The following is a 27,010-nucleotide window of genomic DNA, read 5'->3' on the forward strand; positions in this document are numbered from 1 at the left end:
TGTGATTTATATACTTTTTCTTCTATCTCAATTTAAACGACACAGATATAAGTTCGAGAGTCAATTAAATATCACTATTGAAGTACCGAAGCAGATATGTATTAAATGGCTCATAATAACTAATTAGAATTGATATAGCAAAATTGCTTTGAAAATACTTGTAAAAAAAATTAAAAGAATCTTATATAAGAAGCCAAATTAATTATGGGTCCATGTATATATTGAAAAATAGTTGAAACAAACAAATTGGGAACTAAACTATTAATGAAAAGACCCAAAATAACAAACGGACCTACCTGCTAGAAAGCATATAGCGTTTTTTGGTAACTAGTCAAGTGTACGTGTTTTGCACGTATATCTTGTATTATAAATAAAACTATATATAATAAAATAAAGTTATTAAAAATAGCAATTGATGTTAAAATTAATGCTAAAAATATGAAAGGTTTAACTTTTAATGATAAAATATTAGAAAAATCAATAACTTTTTACGTGGAAAACCTTCCTAAAACTATTGTACATGATTGAAAGTTTCTTTTCTTGTATGTTGGTTGGTGAAATTTCACTTTTGTTCTTTTCTCTTACCATATATTTTAAAACTTCTTAATTTTAAATATTATAAAAATAATTAAAATAAGTGAAAAGACAGTTTTGTCTATTGAAAGATTTTTAATGGAGGACGAAAAATTCAAATCACTTTTTTAAGAGTCTTCACACTTTAAATATATTATTATAGATTATAGATAAACCTAACCTATCTTAGGGTTTATGGTCCAAAGTAAAAGAAGCACATGCATATAGCATCTAAGTATAGCAACTTCAAAGAACAATAAAATATAAAATACCTAAAATACCTTTAAACAAACTACTAATTCCAACAAGCACACATGACAACCATGTGTTGTGTGCTAACTCATACTTATATATAGTACTAGATGATGTATCCCGTGCTATGCACGGGCCCAACATTTTTTTTGTTTAATAATATTTCATGAGTTATTTTTAATTAAACATCTTATAAACCTTTAAAATGGAAAATTATAAATATGCTTTTTTTGTTAAGACAAAAAAAAAGAAAAATTTTCATATATCATTTTTTCTTTTTCATTAGGTTTTTTTTTTTTTTTGAGATCTTAGTAATATCTCAGAATTATAGATCTTAGTAATATCTCAGAATTATCGGGCACTTTTTAATAATACTTATCGAATTTGGCACTTTGCATGATAATTTACGATATATTAATTTTTGAGAAAATGCACTGTTTTCACATTCCAACTTAAAAGGGGTCCTATTACCCACCCTACCACCACCATCCACCACCCACCCCCAAACTAATTAAAATCATATTTTTGGCAACCTTAATGCTTATGTGGCACATACGTGGTATACTGAAGGTCCACATAGGCACTAAGGTTGCCAAAAATACGATTTTAATTAGTTTGGGGGGGGGGGTAATAAGACCCCCTTTATGTTCGAGTGTGTCTCAGCAATTTCGTTTATACTTTAGGGTGGAAACAGTGCATTTACTATTAATTTTTTAACTCAATTTATAATATTATTATATAAATTTTAAATTTTTTTATTATTTTTAAAAGGGTTGTACACCACTAAAAATTGATCAAATTGTTCTAAAAAAATTATTTATAACATAATTTCTTATTAAATGTAAAATATATAGCTTTACTTTTTTAGTATTTTCAATTGTTTTAAAATTTTTAGTTCCTTTATAATAGAAATTATTTATCTTTCATATTTTTCTCTCATTTTGTTTCTTTGTTTATTGAAAGATTCTTAATTATATATTCATGTATTTTGAATTTATGTAACATTGAATTTTTAGTGAATCAGAAAAAACAATAAACTAAATTTGATCATAAATAAAGTAGTATACTCCTACATAATGATACTTCTTATGCTACATATATAAAATGACTATATATTTTTCAAAATCTTTTTTGAAATTATTATCAAGTAGTGTGTTAAAGAGGGAGGTCTTTTCATATACAATTTGAGAGTATTTTAACATTTTATTACAAAATTATAACTTGGAACAAAATTTTATAATCTTTTTGATTGGATAGTTGCCAACTAAATGCAACTATTGAAATTCAAAACTTGTTAAAACGATATTAATTTGAAATAGTATAATAAACATTAAATTGTAGATTACTTTGAGAATTTTCTTTTGGGTTATATAGCTAAGGTGAGAAGTGAGAAGTAGTGCATTTTAAAAAAGAGAAAAAAAAATTGAACGGAAAATGGAGTTCACAAAAAGAGATGAATTTTGGATGGTGAATTTGTAATGTGAAATGACTATAATGCCCTTAGACATCCTATAACTCACTCTTCTATAAAATAACTAGATAGATATGTCCGTGCATTGCACGGGCCCAACGCTTATAGTAGAATAAAATGAAGATGTAACAGCAAGGGACTATCTCGTTTGATTGGATCAGTTGATCGAAATGATTCCAAATATATGTTTTATACAATCATGGGACTAACATACTACTGGATGCTCATATTTACATATGATAGTGATTGTTGGCTATTTACATTGCTAGAGATAATATTTATAAATTCTACAATAGGGGATGCAGTTGTTGTTGTGATCAATCTCTCGAGCATTCATGAAGATTTACACTGCTTTGCTACTGGAATTTTCAAGATGGCAATCTTGAAATAGGTTGTTGAAAGAAGAATAAAAATTTAATGACCATCTAAATTAATATGTCCTCCAGCTGCTTCACCTAAACTTGGAAACTTCATCTATTTATGCACAAATCAGTATAACACAAACTTCTTCTCACCAGTAAAAAGAGTAGCTTACCTATTATACTTGTATTATCAGACTACATTTACAGCCACATCCGATGTTACACCCACTCTTCGTAGGAAACGGTAGATGCAACAGCTCAAGGAGATGCTAATATTGTGGAGGGACCAGGATAGGAAGACAAAGTTACCCATTCCAAAAATAAAAGGTGATGCTAATATTGTGGTGTAGAGTGGATAGGGTAACCTGGTGCACATTGTTGTTGGCTAATTCTAGAATGGAGAAACAACATCAATCTTTTTTGAAGACCTACAACAAATTTAGTCTTCGGAATCTTTGCCATCACTCATTGGAAGAAAAAAGTGTTATTATTGGGTGTAAAGAGCCGTAATTAGTAAATGAGTGACAAGTGAATAAGGTCATTCATTTTTCACTCATTAACCCATTTTGCAACCTCAACTTGAATGGATCTTCTATCATGTACCGACCATTAACACACCTTTGAGGTCGCTCGCTCAATGATTAGACTACACATGATTATATTGGGAAAGAAAGTTCGGCTATTAGTTACATAGAATCTATGAGACTATGACTGCACAAAGTCATATAGCAGAGTACAACAACCAACCCAGTAGTTTGGGGAAGGTAACGTGTACGCAGCCTTACTCCTACCTTGAGAAGGTAGAGAAGCTATTTTTGGTAGACCCTCAGCTCAAGTAAAGCATATCAAAATGACTTACAGATTTTAGCACCAGGGAGAAGAAACAGTAGTACTCTATGATACTGGACTATCTCAAAAACAGAAAGCATGGAGTAGTTAGCATCCATGACGCTATAAATATTAGTTGTGTAATTATGAAAGCATATATAGTCAAGACCTGTGTTGCTCGGACTCCCCAAAATTGTCAGCGGGTGCGTGTCGGATTCTCCAAAAAGCTGTGTATTTTTGGAGAATCCAACTTAGGTGCGGCATCAAAAGTGAAGAGTTCATGCAACGTAGGTCAAGACAACAGAGAAGAATACATAGAAATGTTGGACAAGAATTTTTTACCTCACCAATACTGACATCAGACCACTGTATCCAAGAATTGCTTAAAAGCTAAAGAAATTATGATAGCGCCCTGTGTTGCAGATGGAAAAGTAAAAGAATTCACTTCAGCACAAGAGAGAGGCATGGTTTATCCTTAAAATAGTTCCAGAACATCAATAATCTACAAAGAGTAGCAGAGGAAAATCCAATCAACATCCTACGACAACTACCCTTCCCCATCCCCCTAATAAAAGCAAGTAGTACCAAGTTCATTTAAACATTAATTGCATATTTAACTTACATAATAAAAAAAGCTAGGTGTATGAAGCAAATAAAATAAGAAGTACTAAAGGAATGGAAGGAAACCGAAACCACAATCTATTTCAGAACATTGTCAGGCCATGGATGAGAGCTATGGTAAACAACTTGTCTGACTTCAATACAGATCTTCTTCCATGTTTCTCCTCCCATAGCCTCTTCCAAACTTTCTTCAGGCTTCTAATAAATTTGGATAGGAATTAACGCGTATTCATAAATAAATTACAAAAGACAGGATTAAAATGGAAAAAGGGGACAACAAACCAAACATAAAACAAAAAACAACTGAGTTACTATGCAGGAAATTGGAAAACTCACTTCATTCCATATTATATGACACTCTTTTCTTTTTTTTGTTTCAAAAAATTGAAACAATTTCTTTTTCATGATAGGACATGTCATTTTGTAGATCACAACATACTTAATTATTTTGGGTTGTTATAATATTTAGCTTATGTCAAAACCTTTTTTCCCTTGAACTCCTTACGTAATAAAAATTGACTACTGGCTAAAAGAAAATGACTAATATACTGATGCGGGAATGGGGTTCTAATGGATAAAATCTCTTTCTCACCATGAATAACAATTCTAGCACACAATCTTCAATAACATCCAAATTTAACTAAACACAACAACCATGACAAGAAACATTGAGAAATACTATGAACAATGGGAAGAGTCCAAGAATTGACATAATTAAGTTATGAGGATAAACATTGTAATAGAAGTTGTTCGTTTTTCTCTCTCTTTTTTTAGTAAGGTGCATATTTTGAAGTTTGTAATATGAACAAGCAAACTAATGGGAAAGAAACTACCAACCTTAAATTCCTCAAAAGAAAGGCTAGAAATTACTTGTGGGTCACCGCCACTGTCAACACCATAGGTATTATCAGGAAAAAATGTCTGTGGAAGACATAAGTCACTACTTTTAAAAACAATGGCCTAGTACAATATAGCACTACTTATATTTTGTGGAAGAAACCCATGCATCACTTTTGAATAAAGAAACCTATGAAGTGTATTGCCATCATCAAATTACATATACCCCTCTTAAATGAATTATTAGCCATGTACACATCTTTGTGATGTGCTCTTTGAATTGAACCATGATTTATCATTCCATCACTTTCTTTCCGAGCATGAAATTAGAAAAAATCTAGCATTATAAAACAAAGTACTCACCTTATAAAACTCATGAATCATTTCTTTAAACACACATAGTTATTCAGTGTTCTTTTATCCTTCCAAGTCCACTTTATTTGTTGACCTCATGCACTAAACTACTTTTTGCCTCTAGGCTCTAAACCTTGTTAGCATCTATAGTGATCACATGCTTGATATGTGATAACATATTAACTAATCCAGTGAGCGTCTTTTAATTAGGACCTGGGAGTATTTTAAATTATTGAAAAGTTAAGAATTGGATTCCAATCATTGACAACATTTCCAGAGCATATTATCATGAATTATATCCAATGAATAAAAACTGTTATATCTAATAAAAACATTAAGTAATAACAATCAACCTTATCCACATACTCACAAAGAAATTAGAATATTTAAACAATTAATCAGTTTGTCAGCCCTTATACAAATGTTTGACGACTATATTAATACAGAGAGAAACCAAGACAGTTAATACGTGTGTCTTTCGTACCTACTGGGAAATTCGGCCCAATAGATTGAATAAACTCTCTTCATCTTATTGAAGATAACCCCTTGAGTTTTACATAAAAGCTTTTGTAAGATATATAGGTACAAGTTGTAGATTCACCACTATCCTTTATCCGTAAGGATCAAAGAAGAAGACAAAAGAATTATTCAAAGAAGCTACTAGAGAGCATTGATTAAAAAACAAGAAAAAGAAGATATCACAAGAAGGAAAAGATAATTCAAGAGGCTTATGGGGGAAACCTTTAAACGTTATGTCTTCTGAGGGGTCATTAAGTTCATAATGCCAACCCTCTTATTGAAATGTTTGGAAATCCTCCACATATTTAGGGAAAAAGACAGCATCTAAGTACACATCAACCAGGTTGTAGAAATCCTGTTTGAAAGAGATAAGCATATATTAGATGAAACCAAACTTTAAGTTCCATAATGATGTTCAATGTGTAATGTTGTCCTCACCTTTGTATTTATTGACACCATGGGATAACATATCCTATCCAGATATGTGAATGCATTCGGAAAAGTGTTCAAGCTTTCCTTCAACAGTTCAACAAAAGGTTCTTTCAAAGGATACTATCTTGAACCACACAGTACGCTATGTTCCAAAATGTGAGAAATTCCAGTAGAATCTTTCCTGCATTAATATTAAGTATATATGCATCAACTCCAAATCGTTTCCATAAACGAACACACAAGTAAATTTTATCAAAATCTCATTTTCCATGGACAAGCAAATCTTGCTTTGTACTTCTTTTAAAAACAGATTCTTTACATATAACGTAACAGCTAATTACCGCATTACACCAAGTAAATACGATCATCAACCACATTGACAGGTAAGTAATCCTTATACAAACACACTATCAATCTATAATACAAAAACATAAACTTACGGAGGCGTCCTGAAGACAACGCCGAAGTGTTTATTCTCATTATCATTGGACACTGACATTACTTCAGCACCAGTTTTCTTATGTTTATACAAAACAGCTTTAGATTTACACTCATCAATAAATTGCTCATACACTTTCTCGAATCCAAATTTCTCAGCCACTTCATCATCAGCAACAACAAATGGAAGTAGCGATAGCTCAAACGGAGTAGGGGTAAAATTGTTAGTACGTAGTACATAGCTTGAGATGATTAAGGAGCAGAAGTAGCGATAGCTCAAATGGAGTGAGGGTAAAATTGTCTTTTTAAGTGAATTGAATGCGATATGCCACAAATATTGCTTCGGAGAAGTGAAGGCCAGTGGTGAAGATTTTGACGTAAATGATGTCGTTTAGCTGAGTAATAAGCGAGGAGACGTGAAAAGTGTGAGAAGATTCTAGACAAAGCAAGGGTAGAAGTGGAAGAAAGAGAGCGAAGAAGCACCGCCTTCTCCATTGATGGATGGCTTGAGGAGAAAGGTAAAAGAGTGAAGATGGCAAAAACTCACCATTTTCGCTGAGCTGAACTCCGAAACTCTGAAGAGAGTGAAGGGAGGCTGCGAAAAATGGAGATAAAGTTGAAAATTCCCAATTTGATACTGCATGTCAAATTAAATGGAAATAAAGCAGTAAACACAAACAACATCTTTATATCCATTTAAATTCCACCAAGTGCGGTGTAGAAATGACAGGGTGTATGCAGACCTTATTCCTATCTCTACGTTGTTTCCGTTGTTTCCGAATGACAAATAAAGCATTAAATTTAAGAACCAATAAAAGAAAGAAATAGCACAGCACATCATCATATCTACTGATTAGTAGAGCAACAATCTGATTTAAGAAGATTCACTCATGTAGTTATTCTTTGCCTATACCCACAATAATTATTCCTTAAAAATTGACAAATACACTAAAATTTCAGCTCCCAGCTCAGCATTTTTTGGGATAAAATAGACCTTTTCCCCACACTATATAAGCCTCTTTAACACGGGATTTATGTCATTTTAAACCATAATATACTCCTTTTGCTGAAATTCTCTCCAAAATCATCAAGAACAAGTTAAGGGTTTAATTGGGGGTTTCAAGATTGAAGCCAATATCACCGCTAACCTTCACGAATCATCAACCTAAGGTATGCGTAGTGTTCATCCATGAATCCCTTTCATCCATGGAGCTCAAGAATCATGTTTTAAATGATAAATTGTGTTTACCTTGTTGTGATACGATTGTGTTCATATTGATGGTGGTTATTTATGTTTCAAGATGGTATTTTGATGTATTGTCATGAAGTATGTGGGCTTGTTAGTTGAAACCCATGAATTTGGGTGGTTTAAGATCGCTAAATTGTCAAATACACCTATGCTCAAGGTGGTGCATGTAAGGTATTTGATAAAATGCCTAAAATTGATAAAAATCATGTTTTCATGACTTAGTAGTGCCCAAATGACAAGTCCATGCTAACCTTATGATTCAACACAATTTTCATGCTATTGTTGTGTATTGATTGTCGTGTTATAAAATGTTCATGATGTTGAAACCATGCAAGTATTTACATGTTATATGAGTTCCCTTCCATGAACAAGAATACGATAACCATGTGAAGCATGAAATTCTCTATTTATGGCATTATGAGTTATGAACTCTATTCCTATGATCAAGAAGTGTCATGGTTGTGTCAGTTTCTTTCCATCGAGTCCTGGGGGTACTTTTACCCGAAAAATATAGTTGTGTGCCTAGAGTCATGTCATGTTTTCATGATATCCGTAGTCAAGCCATGTTCCATAGAATTCAGTCAGTCATGTGACTCGGGAAATCTCAGAAATCCCATAATCTCAGTCAGTTATCAGATATCAGTAGTATTCCGTCAGTCAATAGAATTCAGTAAACTCAGTCCATGTACAGTCAGTTAACCATGTTCAGTTTCTTCAGATGGGAGTAGAAATTAGCACCGAGTGAACCCAAGGATGGGAACACACACTGTCAGATGAGGGTGTGATTCTTAGCAGTCATCCTTGCATTCCAAAACTATGTATCCAGCATAGGTTGAGACATCAACACTGTCAGATGAGGGTCGATAAGGTGGATAAGCACTGTCATATGAGGGGCCCACCGTTCTCTTTTGGGGACACTGTCAGATGAGGGTTACCCACAGTTTGTCTTTACCAGTGGGGCAGTATTGACACCCTTTCAATCAGGGCACATATTGGACCCCAGCTCAGCTATTATAACGCACTTGGGGCATGTCGTTTAAATAACTACTTCCACAGTTTCAGTCTCAGTCTTCGTAAAAGAACTCAGATAGTTCTTCAGATTTCAGATTATCAGGATTGTCAAATATAATCAACTTAGTTACAGTACAAAACTCATATAGTTCCATCAGATTCAGGACTGTCAGATATAGTCACTCATGTTATCAGTTATATCAGTTATCAGAACTCCAGTATCAGTCATGTTAGATATCAGTAAACCATGTTATCAGTATACAAATTCAGTTATCACGTTTTCATGATCTCAATTACTATGCATTTATGTATGCACTCTCACGTTCATATTAGTCAGTCAGTTAATATTGTTCATGCATATGAACCCCATGCATTCAACCTACCTCATTTTCATACTCAGTACATTCCAACTACTGACGCATTTGCGCTATGGTGTTTTTTTTAATTTTACACCATAGGCTCAGAGACACGAGCTCCAGATCAGCAGTAGCAATAGCATTATAGTACCCAGAGTTGCAGTGAGTCCTCTTCATTCGAGGACGATATGATCATTATTTATTTTACCATTTCAGTTCAGTTTTCAGTTGATGGAGTTGGTTGGGGACATGTCACATCAACTCCTTATTTAGAGTATTCAGACAGTTAGAGGCTTTCAGGCGACTACAGTATTATCTAATTTCAAACTTTAGTATTTCAATATTGTTTTGGTATTGTGATACTACCCTATTCAGACGTTATTATGATTCAGATTATGTTCAGTATTGAACCTTATGGCCTTTCAGTACATGTTTCCGCATTATCAGGTTATATTATGCAGCGTACGGGTACAGATATCAGACATGGGTTAGCTTGTAGTCCCTCAGGGTCATGGGCACCGTGTAGCATTTCGGTTCAGAAAATCAAGGCGTTACAAGCGGCTTATCTGAGATGATATTGCTGTGGTGGGATAGGTAAATATCATTCACATGTAATGACGATTTTGCCCTCGATAATATGCTTATTTACCATTCTGCCCTTGGTCGTCCTAGCACAGCCTTTTCTATATAGTAGAAAAGAATATGGGTGAAAATCATTTTCCCCCTTAACTTTACTTTAAAAATCAAACTCCCCCCTCAACTTTAAACAATAAGCAGCCCACCCCCTTTTTCCTACTTGTCTTTTTTAAATACCTATTTTACCCTTACACTAGTAATCTTTATTTTTCTTCACCTCTTTAAAATTATTATATTTTTAATTTTTAATATATATAGTAAATTGTTTAAATTAAAAAAAAATTATTTTTTAGATGAAAAAAAGTGAGAAACATATATTAAGTATATAAGTTAGTGACGTTCTAAATGAAATAAATGACCAGGATAAGGAAATTAATTTATTAATAATTAAAATCTATTTATACTAGTGAAAATAACAAATAAAAACAACTTTATAAACATATCCCAATGCATGTAATGTAATAACATATAAGAAAAATGGAGATTTATTTTATAATAAATTAATTCAAAAGTTTACTTATATTATAAATATATACTCCCTTTGTTCACTTTTACTTGTCACTATTCACTTTTTGAGGTCACCCTGCATGAACTTTGACCAACATTTTTATGATGTATAATTTAATATTTAAATTTAAAATTTAGATGACCAGAAACTATAGAAAAAATGTTATAAGTTGCAATCCTTCTTCATATTAATAAAATGAAAAAATATATCTTAAAATATTGGTCAAAATAATGCAGGTTGACCTGAAAAAGTGAAAAATGTGACAAGGTACAAGGTACCCTTAAACTATACCTGAAGTTGCTATGACATACTTAAACTAACTTTAAGGGGGGTCTATTACCACCTAAACCTATTTTGGTAGATCTAGTTGTCAAGTATCAGAATATTTTTGTATTCCTTTTAGCCAAGTCAGCACAAAATGAGTACAAAAAATTCTGATACTTGACTGTTGCATCAGTAAAAAGGAGCATAAAATACAAAAAAAAATGAGTTTAAGAGGTAATAGGACCCCTGTAAAATTTACATGGTTCATAACAATTTTGGGTATAGTTGGAGGGGAGGGGGGAAGGGGGGACGAAAAATACCAGTGCATTATCTCAATAAAATAACAATCATAAAAAAAATAACATTATCTTTTGTGACAAGTTCATTGAAAAAGTTATTCTACTTATAATACTAAAAAAAATTTAAACAAAAATATATAAGTACTTGACTAAAATAAATAATGTATAGTATAGGAAGATATTACAAATGTCAAGGTTAAAATAGACATTGTCAAGATAAAAGGGGGAAGGGTGTTTATTATTCAAAGTAGAGGGGGAGTTTGATTTTTAAAGTAAACTTGAGAGGTGAAAATGATTTTCACCCGTAAGAATATCTTATACTTTCCTAGTAAAAAGTTAAAGTGAAATTAGACCCATCAACTAACCACATAAGTGATAAATTCACTACTACACTAACTATATTCACATTGAAATTTCTCATTAAAACTTGTTGAGCGATTATCACCATAAATATTTTGATTGAATCAATGGACATATGTTTTTTACTATTCATTTTCCATGAGCTAGTTTGATGAAAAATGAGTGTAAAAATTATGGTTAGAGGTAAGGGTGTACAAATCGAACCACTAAGTCAAACCGAATCGATGAATCAAACCAAATTGGGGAAAAAACCGACTTAGGTTTGGTTTGATTGGTTTGGTGTTGGGTAAAAAACGATCATTCTTGGTTTGGTTTGGCATTAGCAAAAATAAAATCAAACCAAACCGACATAATACAGATATAATTTTAATTTCTTGTACGTAAAAAAATATTACTTATAATATACTTTCTAATTACTTTTATTACTTTTTTATATTCAAAAAATAGATATATATTCTTGGCCTTTAATTATAATATTTATCCATTAGTAACAAATTAATACAAAGCTCAATTTTAATATAAAACCTAAAACTCTTCAATTGCTTCACTTTACATTTTACTTTCCAAGTTTTCAGAGAGTTCTCATTATTTCCTCATCCTACTTTCATCTTACTTTTCTCATTCTCCTCATTCATCAAGTTGTAATTTAGGTTGTTTCTCTCCTTTCTCTTTTTTCTTATGGAATTATGTTATAGTTAATTATTTTATGGAGTTAAGCTTTTAATAAGTTGTCTCCAATTCTTCATTCTTTTGTATGCTCACATTTTATGTGAAGGGAACTTTCATACAAGCTACTATGACTAGTGACTTAGAAATTGAACCACCGGGTATCCACATAATATTACTTTGAGAGATAGTAGTTTAGACGTCTTAGTAATTTGTCAACTTAATTTTTATTGGAACTACTCTATGACCATTGTTTTTTTTAATCTTTTTAGTGAAAATATTTAATTTTTTCTTCAATCACATTATAATTGTAAAAAGGCCAAAAAAACGAAAAATCGAAAAAATCCGACTAAAATCAAAATAAAAAACCGATTGTATATTGGTTTGATTTGGTTTATAGATTTAGAAAACCGACTTTATTGATTTGGTTATATTTTAATAAAAAATCAAACTAACCCGACCTATGTACACCCCTAGTCATAGCACTAATTTTGTTTTGATTTAATCACTAGATATAGTCATGTTTTTATTACCACTTATTGCTTGGGTTTAATAGATTTTTTTTTTTCAAAACTGAGGTTAGGAGAAGGGGAAATGAAGAGAGGATTACAACCTGGGGAATTGAATACTCATCAATAAAGTGATAATTCAGATAGTCAACCAACTGAGATACTATGATTTCCCTCGATGTCATATATTCGACCCATTTTTTCCTACCTTTCAAAAATATTATTTATTTATTTAAAAATTCATCTCTTATTCATTAAATTTCAATATTTAGAAGAGTTGGTTTAATCGTTCCTCCACCTAAAATAATTAAATCCAAAAACTTAAGGTTTATAGAGAAAATTGAAGGAAAGGTGTTTTTTAAGTATTGAATGAATGATTGGTGATATTGACCAACTGAAAGGGTCAAACATCATTAGGAAACTTGATTAAGTTAATTGTGGACTTGATTAATATTTTCAAAACTTTCTAATCTTTCAAAAATATAAATCAACCCAACCCACATCCCTCTTCAATCCAAATCAACCACTTTCTCTCTCCAGTTTCTCTAACTCTCTCCCAACCAATAGTTCTGTAAAATTTCTCCTTTCAACCTCCGGTGACAAATAGTCAGACAAGTTCGTTTTCAAATTTCAACCGTCAATCGACGTGAAGACTTCTCCGACAACAACAACTTTGAGTTCTTCTTCGTCCCATTTCTTTTTTCACAGGTAAAAAATTATGAAAAAACAGAGAAACTTGAGCCAACTACTCTTCTCATATTGAAATGAGGACTGAATAAAACCCTAATTTCTGGCATTTCTTCTTCTTGTTGTCGTACTATTGATTCAAATTTATTGGTGATTTTTGGTCACAATTGATGTTCTTAGTGTGTATGTGTGTGTGTGATGTGTTGTTGTTGCTGGGTTGATTTATTGTTTGTCTTGGTAAAAATGTTATTGCAATAAATGAAACATTTGATGTAACAGATGAAACATAGATGCAACAGATGAAAATCTTATGCAATAGATGAAAATCTAATGCAACTATGAAAATCTGATGCAACAGGTGAACTATCTAATAGATCATTCATCTATTGTGACAAATGACTCTTCTGTTTGGAAGAAATCTAAACAATATTGATCCAACAGATAACTGATTAGTTATCTATTTTTATTCTTTCCAACGGTTTACTCTTCATTTTGCAACAGATTAGGACTATTTTAATTCTTTCAAACGGTTTACTCATCCGTTGCAACAGGTCGGTTATATGTTGCAATAGATAACATACCTGGTACAACAGATTAGTGATCCGTTTTTATTCTTTTCAACGGTTTATTCATTCGTTGCAATAGGTCGGTTATATGTTGCCACAAATAAAATGCCATTATGGTTTCTAATGGATTACTTATCCATTGTAACGGGTCAATTATATGTTGCATCAGATAAAATATCAGGTGCAACAGATTAGTGATGTTTTTATAGTTCCCACAGATTACTTATCTGTTGCAACAGGTCGGTTATATGTTGCAATAAATAATATACCTGGTGCAACAGATTAGTTATCTGTTGGAACTATTATATTACTGTTATGCATTAATCAATTATAATTTATGTTATATTCCTATTAATTTAAGATAACATGGCTCCTAAAAGAAAAGAAATTGAATCAAGTCTAAGTAAAGGAACAAGTGCAGCAACTCAGCTGCATCCACCACTCTATGAGCATGCTTTACAAGTGTTATCTCAATCAGGAGCAGAAGATAATGAACACGGGAAGGAGGAATCTTTCAAAAGAGATGATCCAAATACTAATAGCCCTTCTGCTGAAGAGTTGGTCAAAACCTTCAGCATTGATCGTTATCCTGCGAGAATGCAGTGCGATGGTGCCACAGATTTAACGGGTGATCTCTTGGTTAAGTCAGTCATGGGAAAATCTTTTGGCGTCTTCAGAAAAATACTTCGAGAACAAAAAATGGATTCTTATTTTAGGGAAAGCTGCTTTGGGCAATATCTTGATTTACTGGAGAACAACAATGCTCATTTTCAGATGAAAATGGTATATGATATTCTCATGCACAGGTTTATGTATGAAAACAAAGATAATATGGATGAGGTATAGATAAATTACTGTGGCATGCCTGTTTGTTTTGATTAGAAGGAGTTTGCCATAGTTATCGGACTAAAATGTTATCCTCCTTCTCCTTCTCAAGTTATACCTACTCTAACCCAAAAAAAGCACCCCTCACATGCAAAAAAGAAAAAGGCAAGTCGAATGATCATGATGACCTGGTGTTCATTGTTGGTCCAAGCTTCAAAAATAAAAATCTGATAGAAGCGTTGAAAGGTAAAGGACTTTCAAAGAAGCACAAGCAATCATTGTGCTTGGTTTGGTTTGTACTAATGTTCTTTGGGAGAGAGATGTTAACAACAACATAAGTCTCGATTTAATAAATCTCTCCGAGGATCTTGAGGTATTTAACAACTAGCCTTAGGGTTATGAAAGCTTCAAAATGACTGTCAAATATTTGTTGACTCTGTTAACACCAAAAACAGTCAACTTATATGGCTTTCCATGGGCCTTCATGGTAAATATTTCTTTTATCATGATATGATTCATCATTTATTTAATTCAATAATGCTTTTGATTTATTGGCGTTATGTTATAGGCTTGCGCATTTGAAGTCATTCCTTATTTGAGACAATAAGTGAACTACCAGGAAGAAGTTTCTTGTCCAAGAATTCTAAGATGGTTGTCGGCCAAAATCGATAAAAATGCAAAATTTCTTGATCTTTTCAATCCCCCCAAGGAAGCAGTAAGTTCAATTCTAATCAAGTTTTTATTTTAATTAATGATTAAATAATTTCATCATCATTCTTAATATATGTACCAATTTATTTTAGATTGTCCATCCATGGCTTGTTTCGCCCAACCGAGAGTTGCAGATGCCATTTTTTCTTACTTTACAATCTGTGCAAACTTTATCGGACCCTAAGGTCGTTGATGGAATAAAAATAAAATTGTTTGGAGCAACAGCCATCACAAGAAAAATATGGAGGGTGGGGCTAATGATGCTCCTCTTGAAATTTTTGAAACAACAAGCCATTATGATTATGATCATAATGGTTGTACAGATTTTTCTCCAGATTTTGCCGCATCTAGTGAATGTTCTTGATGCAAATTCAAGACTGCAAGGCAAAACACGATGGAGTGATTAATGTTATTAATGCACTAACTTCTTCTGTAAAGAAAATGACATCTAAGAGGGGTGTTATTCCATCAAAGAGGATTTCATATCCAGACACTCTACTAGAGATCAAGGTGACTAAGAGAAGAAGGAAAGAAACTACCAAGGCTTCATTAATCATCAAAAAATCAAGATTGAAATGCCTCTGTCTTTGTCTTATACCGATGTTCAGTGTGCAAGGGCCACAGAAGAACAACATAAGCTAAAGAAGGTGAATGTACATAATCTATTCCAAAAAACAAATAGGCACATATCTGTTTCAATACATGATACATCTGCTGAAAATTATCAAAAGATATATACATCTGTTGCAACTATTGTCTAACCTGTTGCATCAGATTCATTATCTATTTCAACAGATGAGTCTTATGTTGCAACAGATGGGTCATCTGTTCAAAATTATCATACTGCTCTGATTTACCTATTTGAATTTGTCCCAACAGATAATCCATCTGATACAACATAAGACTCATCTGTTGCAACAAATGGAAAATATGTTGTATATCTCTACTTAGCATTGACAATTCTAGCTTTCCAGGTGGATGTCACGGTGTAAGACCCCGTAAGTTTCTGTGACGTTAGAACCCCGAAGCAAAGTCAAGAAGAGCTTAAGATTTAGAATTACTAAGTGTTCCAACACTTAGTTTATTTGAGCCCTCAATCTTCATCGATTTATTTCACGACCTTATCGACCTCCATTTCTTAAAATTTTTATTGCATTGCGATGGGGCATATCTTAGGACATCCTGGGGGAGTTTCGAAATTTTTGGACATCGTTTAGGACGCGTTTAGTTTTTGAAACATTAGCACCATGCGATTTGCATACGTCACATGGTACATCGCATCCTTGGACCATGCTATAGAGCATGTGACGCATGCTCCAGTCCGGTGGGATAAATCATGCGACGCATGCTCTGTTGTACATACCTAGGAATTTTAGCACATTTAGTCCGTCTCATTAAGGGCCTTATGGTAATTTTGTCAACCTTTGTCATCTCTAACACGGGATTTAATCCCTAGAAGAGGATAATAAGTCATATTTCATCAAAAATCCTCAAGAACCACCATTAGGGTTTCAACCTAAAGCTCTAAATATTTCAAGAATCAACCGTAACTTTTCAATAATTCTTGGATATTCAGAATCCCCGTTCCGAGGGCTACAAGAAGCATATCACAATTTTACAAATAGGGTTCCAAAGTAGAGAGTTCATTCTAAGGTTCCAATTTCGAGGTATGTGGGGTTTTTCAACAAGGACACTCTTTCATTCTTGTGCCCAAAGTTGGTTTTCTCAAGAATTTTCCCTTTCAAGTTAAACTATTGCTTATTATACTATTTTCAAGTTCATGAGATTATGGAATGTAAAAGCCTTGATTGTTTGATGTTTACTTATGAATTTATGTTATGAATTTTATTTTATTACCATGGATTTATGTTTTGAGTACTTAAGGGGTTAAAGTCATGATTTATGGTTCACTTTGAAAATTTAAGCATCTTGAAATTGCATACATGTCCTATGTTGAAGACTGAAATTTTACATGTTTAAATATGTTTCAAGAATGGTATTGATAATCCCTTGTTATTAAGATTTTAAAGCTTGGCATATGATTGTCTATCAAAGTTTCAAGAAAGAGTTGATTTTTGAACCCCAAGTAAGAAAAGAAATCCACATTTGATTGATTTATGATAAAAGGGGTAGCATATTGGCTCCCGATGTAAATTGTTGAATTGTTTATTGTGGATTTCTTTAAAGTTCTGAGCTAAGTCTGGGAGTAGTATTTAGCACCGAGCGAGAAGTGTGGTACTTCTCTAGAACTACGTGCCCCCGTAGGATGTGAGCCTGAGGCTGATATAGTGATCACTAATGAATTAAAATTTAGGTCCTACTCCGATGGCAAGGATAGGACAGCTCTCCCCAACGTGGGTTGGACGTTGGACTCCATGTAGCTCACATGGTTTATGTCGGTTAAGAGAAAATCCCAAAGAGAATCCCTACTCTATTTAATATAAGTGTATATGTTTTGAAAGCTATGATTTCCTGAGAAAGTTTCTTATTTCCGAAAGATTTATATATCATGTTCTAAAGAGAATTGTTTTAAGAGTTGATTACTATACAAGTTTGAAACCGAGAAGAAAGAGAACTGAGAACTTATTGTAATGACTCACTTGTTTAAATTTACATGTATTATTCATCCATGACTATGATGGTTTAACTCAAGCTAAGTGAGTCATTTATATCGGCATGCATGTATTTAATAAAATTGTGATATTCGATTATTGAAATTGCATACACCCTCATATACTCGGTATATTTCCATGGTACTGACCGACATATTCGTATGTGGGCTACATTTTCTCATAATGTAGGTTCAGGTGCTCAGTCCCAGACTCGACAATGATTTTCGAGCACATTGATCGACATCTTCTGCAGTGGTGAGTCCTCATGCTTCGAGGAGATACCTCAGTATTTCATCTATGAAGTTATCTATTTTTATTGAGTATGATTTAGTTGGGGATCTGTCCCAATGGCTCTCTAGTCTATTTGAGTAGTAGAGTCTTGTCAGACTAGATCACCAGTTTGTCAGTTTTATTGAGATTTCAGTATTGTGTTTGGTTTGAACGAAGTATATTTTGTTGACTTTTCTCATAACTCTGATATGATAAGTAACTTTTGTGGTTTTATTTGCTTTAAATGAGTGTAAGTTATGATTGTAGGTTCAAAGGGTTAGCTTAGGGCTACTCGTAGCCTTAAGCACCGTGTGACATCTCGGGACCCAATTTGGGGGCATTACAAACTTTGTATCAGAGCCTAAGGTTTAAGGAGTCCTAGGGAGTCTGACAAGCTGTGTTAAGTAGAGTCTTGATTATCGGTGTGTAGCACACCACATCTATGAGCAAGATGCTATGAAACATTTTAGAAAAAAAATCATTTCTTTCTTTCAAGTCCATCGTGCTTAAATTTGTCTCTCTCGGCTATTGATTCGTGCTCTCTTGTTTTAAAAAATGCCTCCTCGTCGAGCTCGTAGAAATAACAATGATCAACAACCTCAGCCCGCTGATCACCTCTGTGCAAATGTATCCCGCGCTGAGTTTTGGGCAGCCTTCCAGGCACTGGCCCAAGCTATCACCGCCAATGCCCAGGCTAATCAGGCCCCAGTTCTACCTCAGTAGGGAGATGATTCAACTGCTACTAGAATTTATGATTTCATGCGGATGAATCGGTCGGAGTTCTACGGGTCTAAGGCAGGTGAAGACCCACAGTTGTTTCTTGAGGAGGTGAGGAAAATTACGTAGGTAATGGACGTATTTGAGAAAAAAAGTGTTGAGATTGAGTCCTACAGGTTGAAAGATATTGCTCATGACTGGGTTGTTGCATGGAAGAAGGAGGAGGGAAAGGTCTTGCCCCTATGACTTGGCAGATATTCCAGGATACGTTTCTAAATAAGTTTTTTCCATTTGAAATGAGAGACGCGAGAGTAGAGGAGTTCATGAACTTGAGGCAGGGCTCCATGACTATTAAGGAGTACTTCTTGAAGTTCAACCAATTGGCCAAATATGCTCCTAACTTAATTACTGATACCCGCTCTAGCATGAGTAAGTTCGTGACAGGTATTTCGGGTTTGGTGTTTAAGGAGTGCAGGACTGCTATGTTAAATAGGGATATGGATCTAGCTAGGTTGATACTTCATGCCCAACAGATTAAAGTAGACAAACTCAGGGAAAGAGATAGAGTAAGGGAAAATAATAAGGCTAGATCCGAGTACACGATTATGGTCAGACTAGGTCTCAAGGAAGGAATCGCTCTCAGTTTTAGAACTGTTCATCTATGCCAGCACCATCGCCAGCTAGCGCTCCCGTGCCTAGGGGAAAGCAGGAGCAAGAAAATAAGTTATCTATGTCTAGGTCTTAGCATAGTGTGGGTAGTAGGCCTAATTATCCTTCGTGTGCTAAGTGTGGTAGGACCCACCCGGGTGAGTTCTGGGGTGAGAAGAGAGGTTGTTTTAGGTGTGGTGACCTGGGTCACAGACCTAGAGAGTGCCCGCATGCCAGGCCAGGGAAATGTGATATTCGCCCCCAGACTTGGACTATTAGTGCTCCAGCTCTGGTAACTCGTCCAGCCCCTACTCAGGGTGCTTCTTCTAGCACCACTGGCGGTCAGTGCTAGAACCGGTTCTATGCTATGCCATCTCGCCAGGAGCAGGAGGACTCTCCCGATATCATTACTGATATGCTTCATGTATTTCAGTTTGATGTTTATGCATTGTTTGACCCTGGGTACAATTTTTTGTATGTGACACCCCTGGTTGCTGTGAACTTTGAAGTGTGTCCCAAAAATATTCCCGAGCGTATCTTAGTTTCTACCCAAGTGGGTGAATCCATTATTGCTCAGAAAGTGCATAAAAAGTATCCTATTACAGTCCTTCATAGAGTCATGTTTGCTAACCTGGTAGAGTTAGACATGGTGTATTTTGATATTATCCTGGGTATGGATTGGCTTCACTCTTGCTATGCATCTATAGACTGTCGTACCCGTATGGTCAAATTTCAGTTTCCTAGTGAGCTAGTTTTTGAATTGTCCAGAAATTCAGTATTCCCTAAGAGTCATTTTATCTCATATCTCAAAGCCAGAAAGCTTATTTCCAAAGGTTGCATATATCATTTGGTTAGAGTTAAAGACACTAAGTCTGAGACTCTAACTCTCCAATTAGTCAATATTGTTAATGAGTTTCTTGACGTGTTTCTAGAAGATCTTCCAGGGATACCTCCCAATAGAGAGATAGAGTTCAGGATTAATCTTCTTTCGGAAACCCAACCCATTTCTATCCCTCCCTAATGTATGGCACCTGTGGAACTTAAGGAGTTGAAAGAGCAACTCAAAGATCTATTAGACAAAGGCTTCATAAGGCCCAGTATCTCTCTTTGGGGTGCACCTATTCTATTCGTGTGGAAGAAAGATGGTTCTTTGCGTATGTGCATTGACTATCGTCAGCTTAACAAAATCACTGTAAAAAACCAGTATCCCCTTCTGAGAATAGATAATTTGTTTGATCAGTTACAAAGTGCGAGTTATTTTTCCAAGATAGACCTTAGATCCGGCTATCACCTACTTAAAGTAAGGGAGTGTGACAACCTGAAAATAGCCTTCCAAACCCTCTATGGTCATTTTGAGTTTCTTGTCATGTCTTTTGGGCTAACTAATGCCCCAGCAGCTTTCATGGACCTTATGAATCCAGTGTTCAATCCATATCTTGATATGTTCGTTATTGTGTTTATCGACGATATCCTTGTGTGTTCCTGAAGTAAGGGTGATCACGTAGACCACCTTAGAGTCGTCTTGCAAACTCTTAGAAATCATAAGTTGTTCGCCAAATTCAGTAAGTGTGAGTTATGTCTAAGGTCTGTAGCATTTCGGGGTCATATTATTTCAGCTGAAGGTATTAGAGTGGATCCCTAAAAGACAGAGGCTGTAAGAAATTGGCCTAGGCCTATCTCTCCATCTGATATTAGGAGCTTCTTGGGTTTAGCTGGATATTACCGTTGTTTCATTGAAGGGTTCTCTTCTATTGCATCTCTCATGACTTGGTTGACCCAAAAGAAGGTAAAGTTTCTCTGGTCAGATTCCTGTGAGAAGATTTTTTAGGAGTTGAAGACTCGACTCACTTCCGCCCCTGTGTTGACTTTTCCTGATGGTGTAGATGGTTTTGTGGTATATTGTGATGCTTCGAGAGTGGGTTTGGGTTGTGTGTTCATACAAAGGGGGAAGGTTATAGCCTATGCTTCTAGGAAGTTGAAGCCTCATGAGAAGAATTACCCAACCCATGACTTAGAGTTGGCTGCTGTAGTATTTGCTTTGAAAATCTAGAGATATTATTTGTATGGTGTGCATGTCGATGTTTTTATTGATCACAAAAGCCTGCAGTGTGTTTACCCAGAGAGAGTTGAATCTTAGACAGAGAAGGTGGTTAGAATTGTTAAAAGATTATGACATGAGCGTGTTGTATCATCTGGGAAAGGCCAATGCAGTGGCAGATTCCCTTAGCAGGGTGTCCATGGATAGTGTTGCGCATGTTGAGGAAAGTAAGAGAGAGTTGGCTCGTGATGTGCACCATTTGGCTAGGCTGGGTATTAGGCTACTTGATTCTGCTGAGGGGAGTATGTTAGTGCAGAGTAGTTCCAAATCATCCTTAGTTTAAGAAGTAAAGGAGAAGCAGGAGTTAGATACTAGTTTGTTCAGACTGAAAGAGCCAGTCAAGGACCAAAGGGTAGAGGTTTTCTCCCAAGAGGGAGATAGTGTGTTGAGATTGTAGGGGAGATTGTGTGTTTCTGATGTTGATGATCTGAGGCAGAGAGTTATGGCTGAAGCACATGGTGTGCGGTATTCTATTCACCCCAATGCTACCAAAATGTACTGTGAGTTGCGGGAAATCTATTGGTGGTGTGGTATGAAGAAAGATATAGCTAACTTTATGGTGATGTGTGCAACCTGTCAGCAGGTTAAGGTTGAGCACCAAAGACCTGGTGGTGTGATGCAAGAGTTCAGTATTCCTATTCAGCTGAGGACTATGCTAGACTATATATTCAGGAGTTAGTCAGGATGCATGGAGTTCCCTTGTCTATCATTTTGGATGGGGTACTCAGTTTACTTCTCAGTTCTAGAAGGCTTTTTAGAGGGGTTTGGGTACCCAAGTTCATTTGAGTTCCGCGTTTCACCCACAGACTGAAGGTCAGGCTGAGAGGACCATCCAGACTTTGGAAGCTATGTTAAGAGCGTGTGCCCTCGATTTCAAAGAAAGTTGGGATGAGAACTTGCCACAAATTGAGTTTGCATATAACAATAGTTATCATGTTAGCATTCAGATGGCACCGTTTGAGGCTTTGTATGGTAGAAGGTGTAGATCACCCATAGGTTGGTTCTAGGTGGGTAATACTACTCTAGTTGGCCCTGACGCTGTGTTTGAAGCAATGGAGAAGGTAAAGTTGATGAGAGAAACATTGAAGACAGCTCAGAGTCACCAAAAGTCATATGCTGATGTGAGGCGTAGAGACTTGGAGTTCGAAGTAGATGATTGGGTGTATCTGAAAATTTCACCCATGAAAGGAGTGAAGAGGTTTGGGAAAAAAGGGAAGCTTAGTCCCTGTTATGTTGGTCCTTATAGAATCCTAAATCGCATTGGGAGAGTAGCTTCTGAAGTTGAGTTGACAGCAGAGTTGTCAGCTGTTCATCCGATTTTCCATGTTTCCATTCTTAAGAAGCACATTGGTGATTGTGTTGTTGTAAATCCTTCAGAAATACCTAAATTTCAAAATAGTCTTTTGTTTGATGAGGTTCCTATTGAGATTCTTGATCATCAAGTTCGAAGACTAAGGAACAAAAAAGTTTCCTTGGTTAAAGTGTTATGGCGAAACTAATCTGTTGAGGGCGCTACTTGGGAAACTGAGGCTGATATGCGAACCAAGTACCCGCACATCTTCTCCATAAATCCTGATCAAGCCAAAGGTACCATTCCATCTTAATTCAGTTCCTTTTTAATCAAGTTGCAGCTGTATAGCTATTATTATTAATTTTAGTTTAAGAATTCTTTGAAATATCCGAAAGCTTAGGCCCAAAGTAAGGCCATTCTAGCCAAATGTTTTGATGTGTATCCTCCCTTTCTCTATGACTTTGATTTATCTAGCGACATTCGAGCATGAATGTTCCCAAGGGGGAGATATTGTAAGACCCCGTAAGTTTCTGTGATGTTAGAAACCCGAAGCAAAGTCAAGAAGAGCATAAGACTTAGAATTTTACTAAGTGTTCCAACATTTAGTTTATTTTTGAGCCCTCAATATTCGTTGATTTATTTAACGACCTTATCGACCTCTATTTTTGTTAAAATTTTTGTTGCATTGCTATGGGGCATGTCTATAGGACATCTCGGGGGATTTTCAGAATTTTTGGACATCGTTTAGGGCGCATTTGATTTTTGAAACAGTAGCACCATGCGATTTGCGTGCGTCGCATGGTGCATCGCTTCCTTGGACCATGCAATAGAGCATGCGACGCATGCTCTATTCCGATGGGATAGAGCATCCGACGCATGCTCTGCTGCACATACCTGGGAATTTCAGCACATTTAGTCCACTCATTTAGGGCCTTATGGTAATTTTGTCAACCCTCGTCATCTCTAACACGGGATTTAATCCCTAGAAGAGCATAATAAGTCATATTTCATCAAAAATCCCCAAGAACCACCATTAGGGTTTCAACCTAAAGCTCCAAATATTTCAAGAATCAACCGTAACTTTTCAATAATTCTTGGATATTCGGAATCCCCGTTCCGAGGGCTACAAGAAGCATATCACAATTTTACAAATAGGGTTCCAAAGTAGAGAGTTCATTCTAAGGTTCCAATTTCGAGGTATGTGGGGTTTTTCAACAAGGACACTCTTTCATTCTTGTGCCCAAAGTTGGTTTTCTCAAGAATTTTCCCTTTCAAGTTAAACTATTGCTTATTATACTATTTCAAGTTCATGAGATTATGGAATGTAAAAGCCTTGATTGTTTGATGTTTACTTATGAATTTATGTTATGAATTTTATTTTATTACCATGGATTGATGTTTTGAGTACTTAAGGGGTTAAAGTCATGATTTATGGTTCACTTTGAAAATTCAAGCATCTTGAAATTGCATACATGTCCTATGTTGAAGACTGAAATTTTACATGTTTGAATATGTTTCAAGAATGGTATTGATAACCCCTTGTTATTAAGATTTTAAAGCTTGGCATATGATTGTCTATCAAAGTTTCAAGAAAGAGTTGATTTTTTAACCCAAGTAAGAAAAGAAATTCATATTTGATTAATTTATGATAAAAGGGGTAGCATATTGGCTCCCGATGTAAATTATTGAATTGTTTATTGAGGATTTTCTTTAAAGTTCTGAGCTAAGTCCAGGAGTAGTATTTAGTACCGAGCGGGAAGTGTGGTACTTCCCTAGAACTATGTGCCCACATAGGAGGCGAACCTGAGGCTGATATAGTGATCACTAATAAATTAAAATTTAGGTCCTACTCCGATAGCAAAGATAGGACAGCTCTCCCCAACGTGGGTTGGACGTTGGACTCCATGTAGCTCATATGGTTTATTTCGATTATGAGAAACTCCCAAATCCAATCCCTACTCTATTTAAGATAAGTGTAAATATTTTGAATGCTATGATTTCCTGAGAAAGTTTCTTATTTCCGAAAGATTTATATATCATGTTCTAAAGAGAATTGCTTTAAGAGTTGATTACTCTACAAGTTTGAAACCGAGAAGAAAGAGAACTGAGAACTTATTGTAATGACTCACTTGTTTAAATTTACATGTATTATTCATCCATGACTATGATAGTTTAACTCAAGCTAAGTGAGCCATTTATATCGGCATGCATGTCTTTTATAAAATTGTGATATTCGATTATTAAAATTGCATACACCTCCATATACTCGGTACATTTCCATGGTACTGACCGACATATTTGTATGTGGGCTACATTTTCTCATAATGTAGGTTCAGGTGCTCAGTTCCAGACTCGACAATGATTTTTTAGCACATTGATCTACATCTTCTGCCATAGTGAGTCCTCGTGCTTCGAGGACTTATGTTCAGATACCTCAGTATTTCATCTGTGAAGTTGTCAATTTTGATTGAGTACGAGTCAGTTGGAGATCTGTCCCAATGGCTCTCTAGTTTATTTGAGTAGTAGAGGCTTGTCAGACTAGATCACCAGTTTGTCAGTTTTATTGAGATTTTAGTGTTGTGTTTTGTTCGAACGAAGTATATTTTCTTGACTTTTCTCATAACTTTGATATGAGGAGTAACTTTTGTGGTTTTATTTGCTTTAAATGAATGTAAGTTGTGGTAGCCGGATCAAAGGGTTAACTTAGGGCTACTCGTAGCCTTAAGCACGGTGTGACATCTCGGGACTCGATTTTGAGGCATTACACACAGCTACTGCCGAAGACCATATTATCACTGTTGATAATCCATCAACTGCTTCCAAAGATGGAGAAAAAATAGGGCCTGTCAGTTTGGGAGAACGAAAGAATTACCCGTTTAAAGGGTTCAACATCTCAGACGAGGATCCAAAAAAAAACTAACACAGTTGATCAACAACTATTCAGAATTGATTGCCGATTGGCTGTTAAAGCATCATGCCGGCAGGTACATAAATCAATTTTGTAGTTATTGGTTTATACAATTCTTATTGTAAGAACTTGACATTAACACATATAAATCATTATGTAAAAAACAAAATGACGAGCGCTACAAAGTGAACGAATGGAGTCTTGGTTCTGATATGTTCAAATTTGTTGTTGCACATTTCGGAATGAAGAATTGATTCTATTTGATGTCACAGACCCAAACTTGCTGGAATGATGAGGTGTAAATGCCATACATATTACTATTAATTAATACTTTATTTAATTGCATTTGCGTATTGGTTTTTTCGTAACGTAATCTGAAATGTTTGATAATATGTGCAGCACATCGATGTCATTTTTTACTACCTCCAAAAGAAGGCCAAGTTGCAAACACAAGAACAATATAGATACACAACAGGTAATTGTTTGTACAAAGTTTACATCAATAATGCCTACGATAGGTATGGTCAACTGCAGTCTGAAGTTTCCTGAAACGAGGAATGCTTAATCGACATTATCAAAGGTTTTAGCATTCTAGCTAGCTTACCTTGGCATTTGGTCGACGAAGTGTATATCCCAATCAATTGTGGTGATGAATTCCATTGGGTGTTGGCTGTCATCATTCTAAAAAAGAGGCAAATCCGATTTTATGACTCGATGGCGCGAAGGAGACATTTCAGGCCGTCGTCTAAGATACAAAAGCTAGCCAAAATATTGCCTACTTACCTTGATATGAGTGACTTTTTTTACCAAAAGGTTCGTACTGATTGGTCGATGATTGAAGCATACCAGGATAAAATGGATAATCCATTTGATGTACAATATATTGACGGAATTTCTCAACAAACCATTGGTAGCCTGTAAGTTCAAGTGTCATGATTTAGTTTCATTTCACAAATTTCACAACACTTGCATGAACTACAAGATATGGATTATCTATTTTTTGTAACGCAGGGATTGTGGTCCTTTTGTTGCCGCCTATGCTGAGTATTTGAGCGATGTATCATAAGTACCAAATGATGGACTTGATGCTGGATTACTCCACAAGAGATATGTTGATATTTTATGAAAATAC

The 27,010-nt window shown here is 35.0% G+C and overlaps 2 long non-coding RNA genes across 5 annotated transcripts; one reads left to right on the forward strand and one right to left on the reverse strand.

The window, feature by feature from the left end:
• Nucleotides 1-2,431: 2,431 nt before the first annotated feature.
• Nucleotides 2,432-7,572, reverse strand: LOC107870365. Of its 3 annotated transcripts, none has more exons than XR_001674116.2 (4): nucleotides 7,431-7,572; nucleotides 6,690-7,282; nucleotides 6,256-6,430; nucleotides 2,432-6,172 (listed from the first exon to the last, which is right to left on the reverse strand). It is a non-coding gene; the product is annotated as an uncharacterized LOC107870365 (long non-coding RNA). The 3 variants fall into 3 exon arrangements; XR_001674117.2 differs by lacking the exon at nucleotides 7,431-7,572 and having other exon boundaries at nucleotides 2,432-4,305; nucleotides 6,040-6,172; nucleotides 6,690-7,354; XR_001674115.2 differs by having other exon boundaries at nucleotides 6,690-7,435.
• Nucleotides 7,573-7,722: 150 nt separating this feature from the next.
• On the forward strand, nucleotides 7,723-25,623 carry LOC124898715. Of its 2 annotated transcripts, none has more exons than XR_007055431.1 (4): nucleotides 7,723-7,857; nucleotides 9,751-9,897; nucleotides 18,136-18,201; nucleotides 25,301-25,623. It is a non-coding gene; the product is annotated as an uncharacterized LOC124898715 (long non-coding RNA). The 2 variants fall into 2 exon arrangements; XR_007055430.1 differs by having other exon boundaries at nucleotides 7,728-7,857; nucleotides 9,406-9,897.
• Nucleotides 25,624-27,010: the final 1,387 nt, after the last annotated feature.

The sequence above is a fragment of the Capsicum annuum genome, chromosome 5 (genome assembly GCF_002878395.1).
Source record: "Capsicum annuum cultivar UCD-10X-F1 chromosome 5, UCD10Xv1.1, whole genome shotgun sequence".
NCBI lineage: Eukaryota > Viridiplantae > Streptophyta > Magnoliopsida > Solanales > Solanaceae > Capsicum > Capsicum annuum.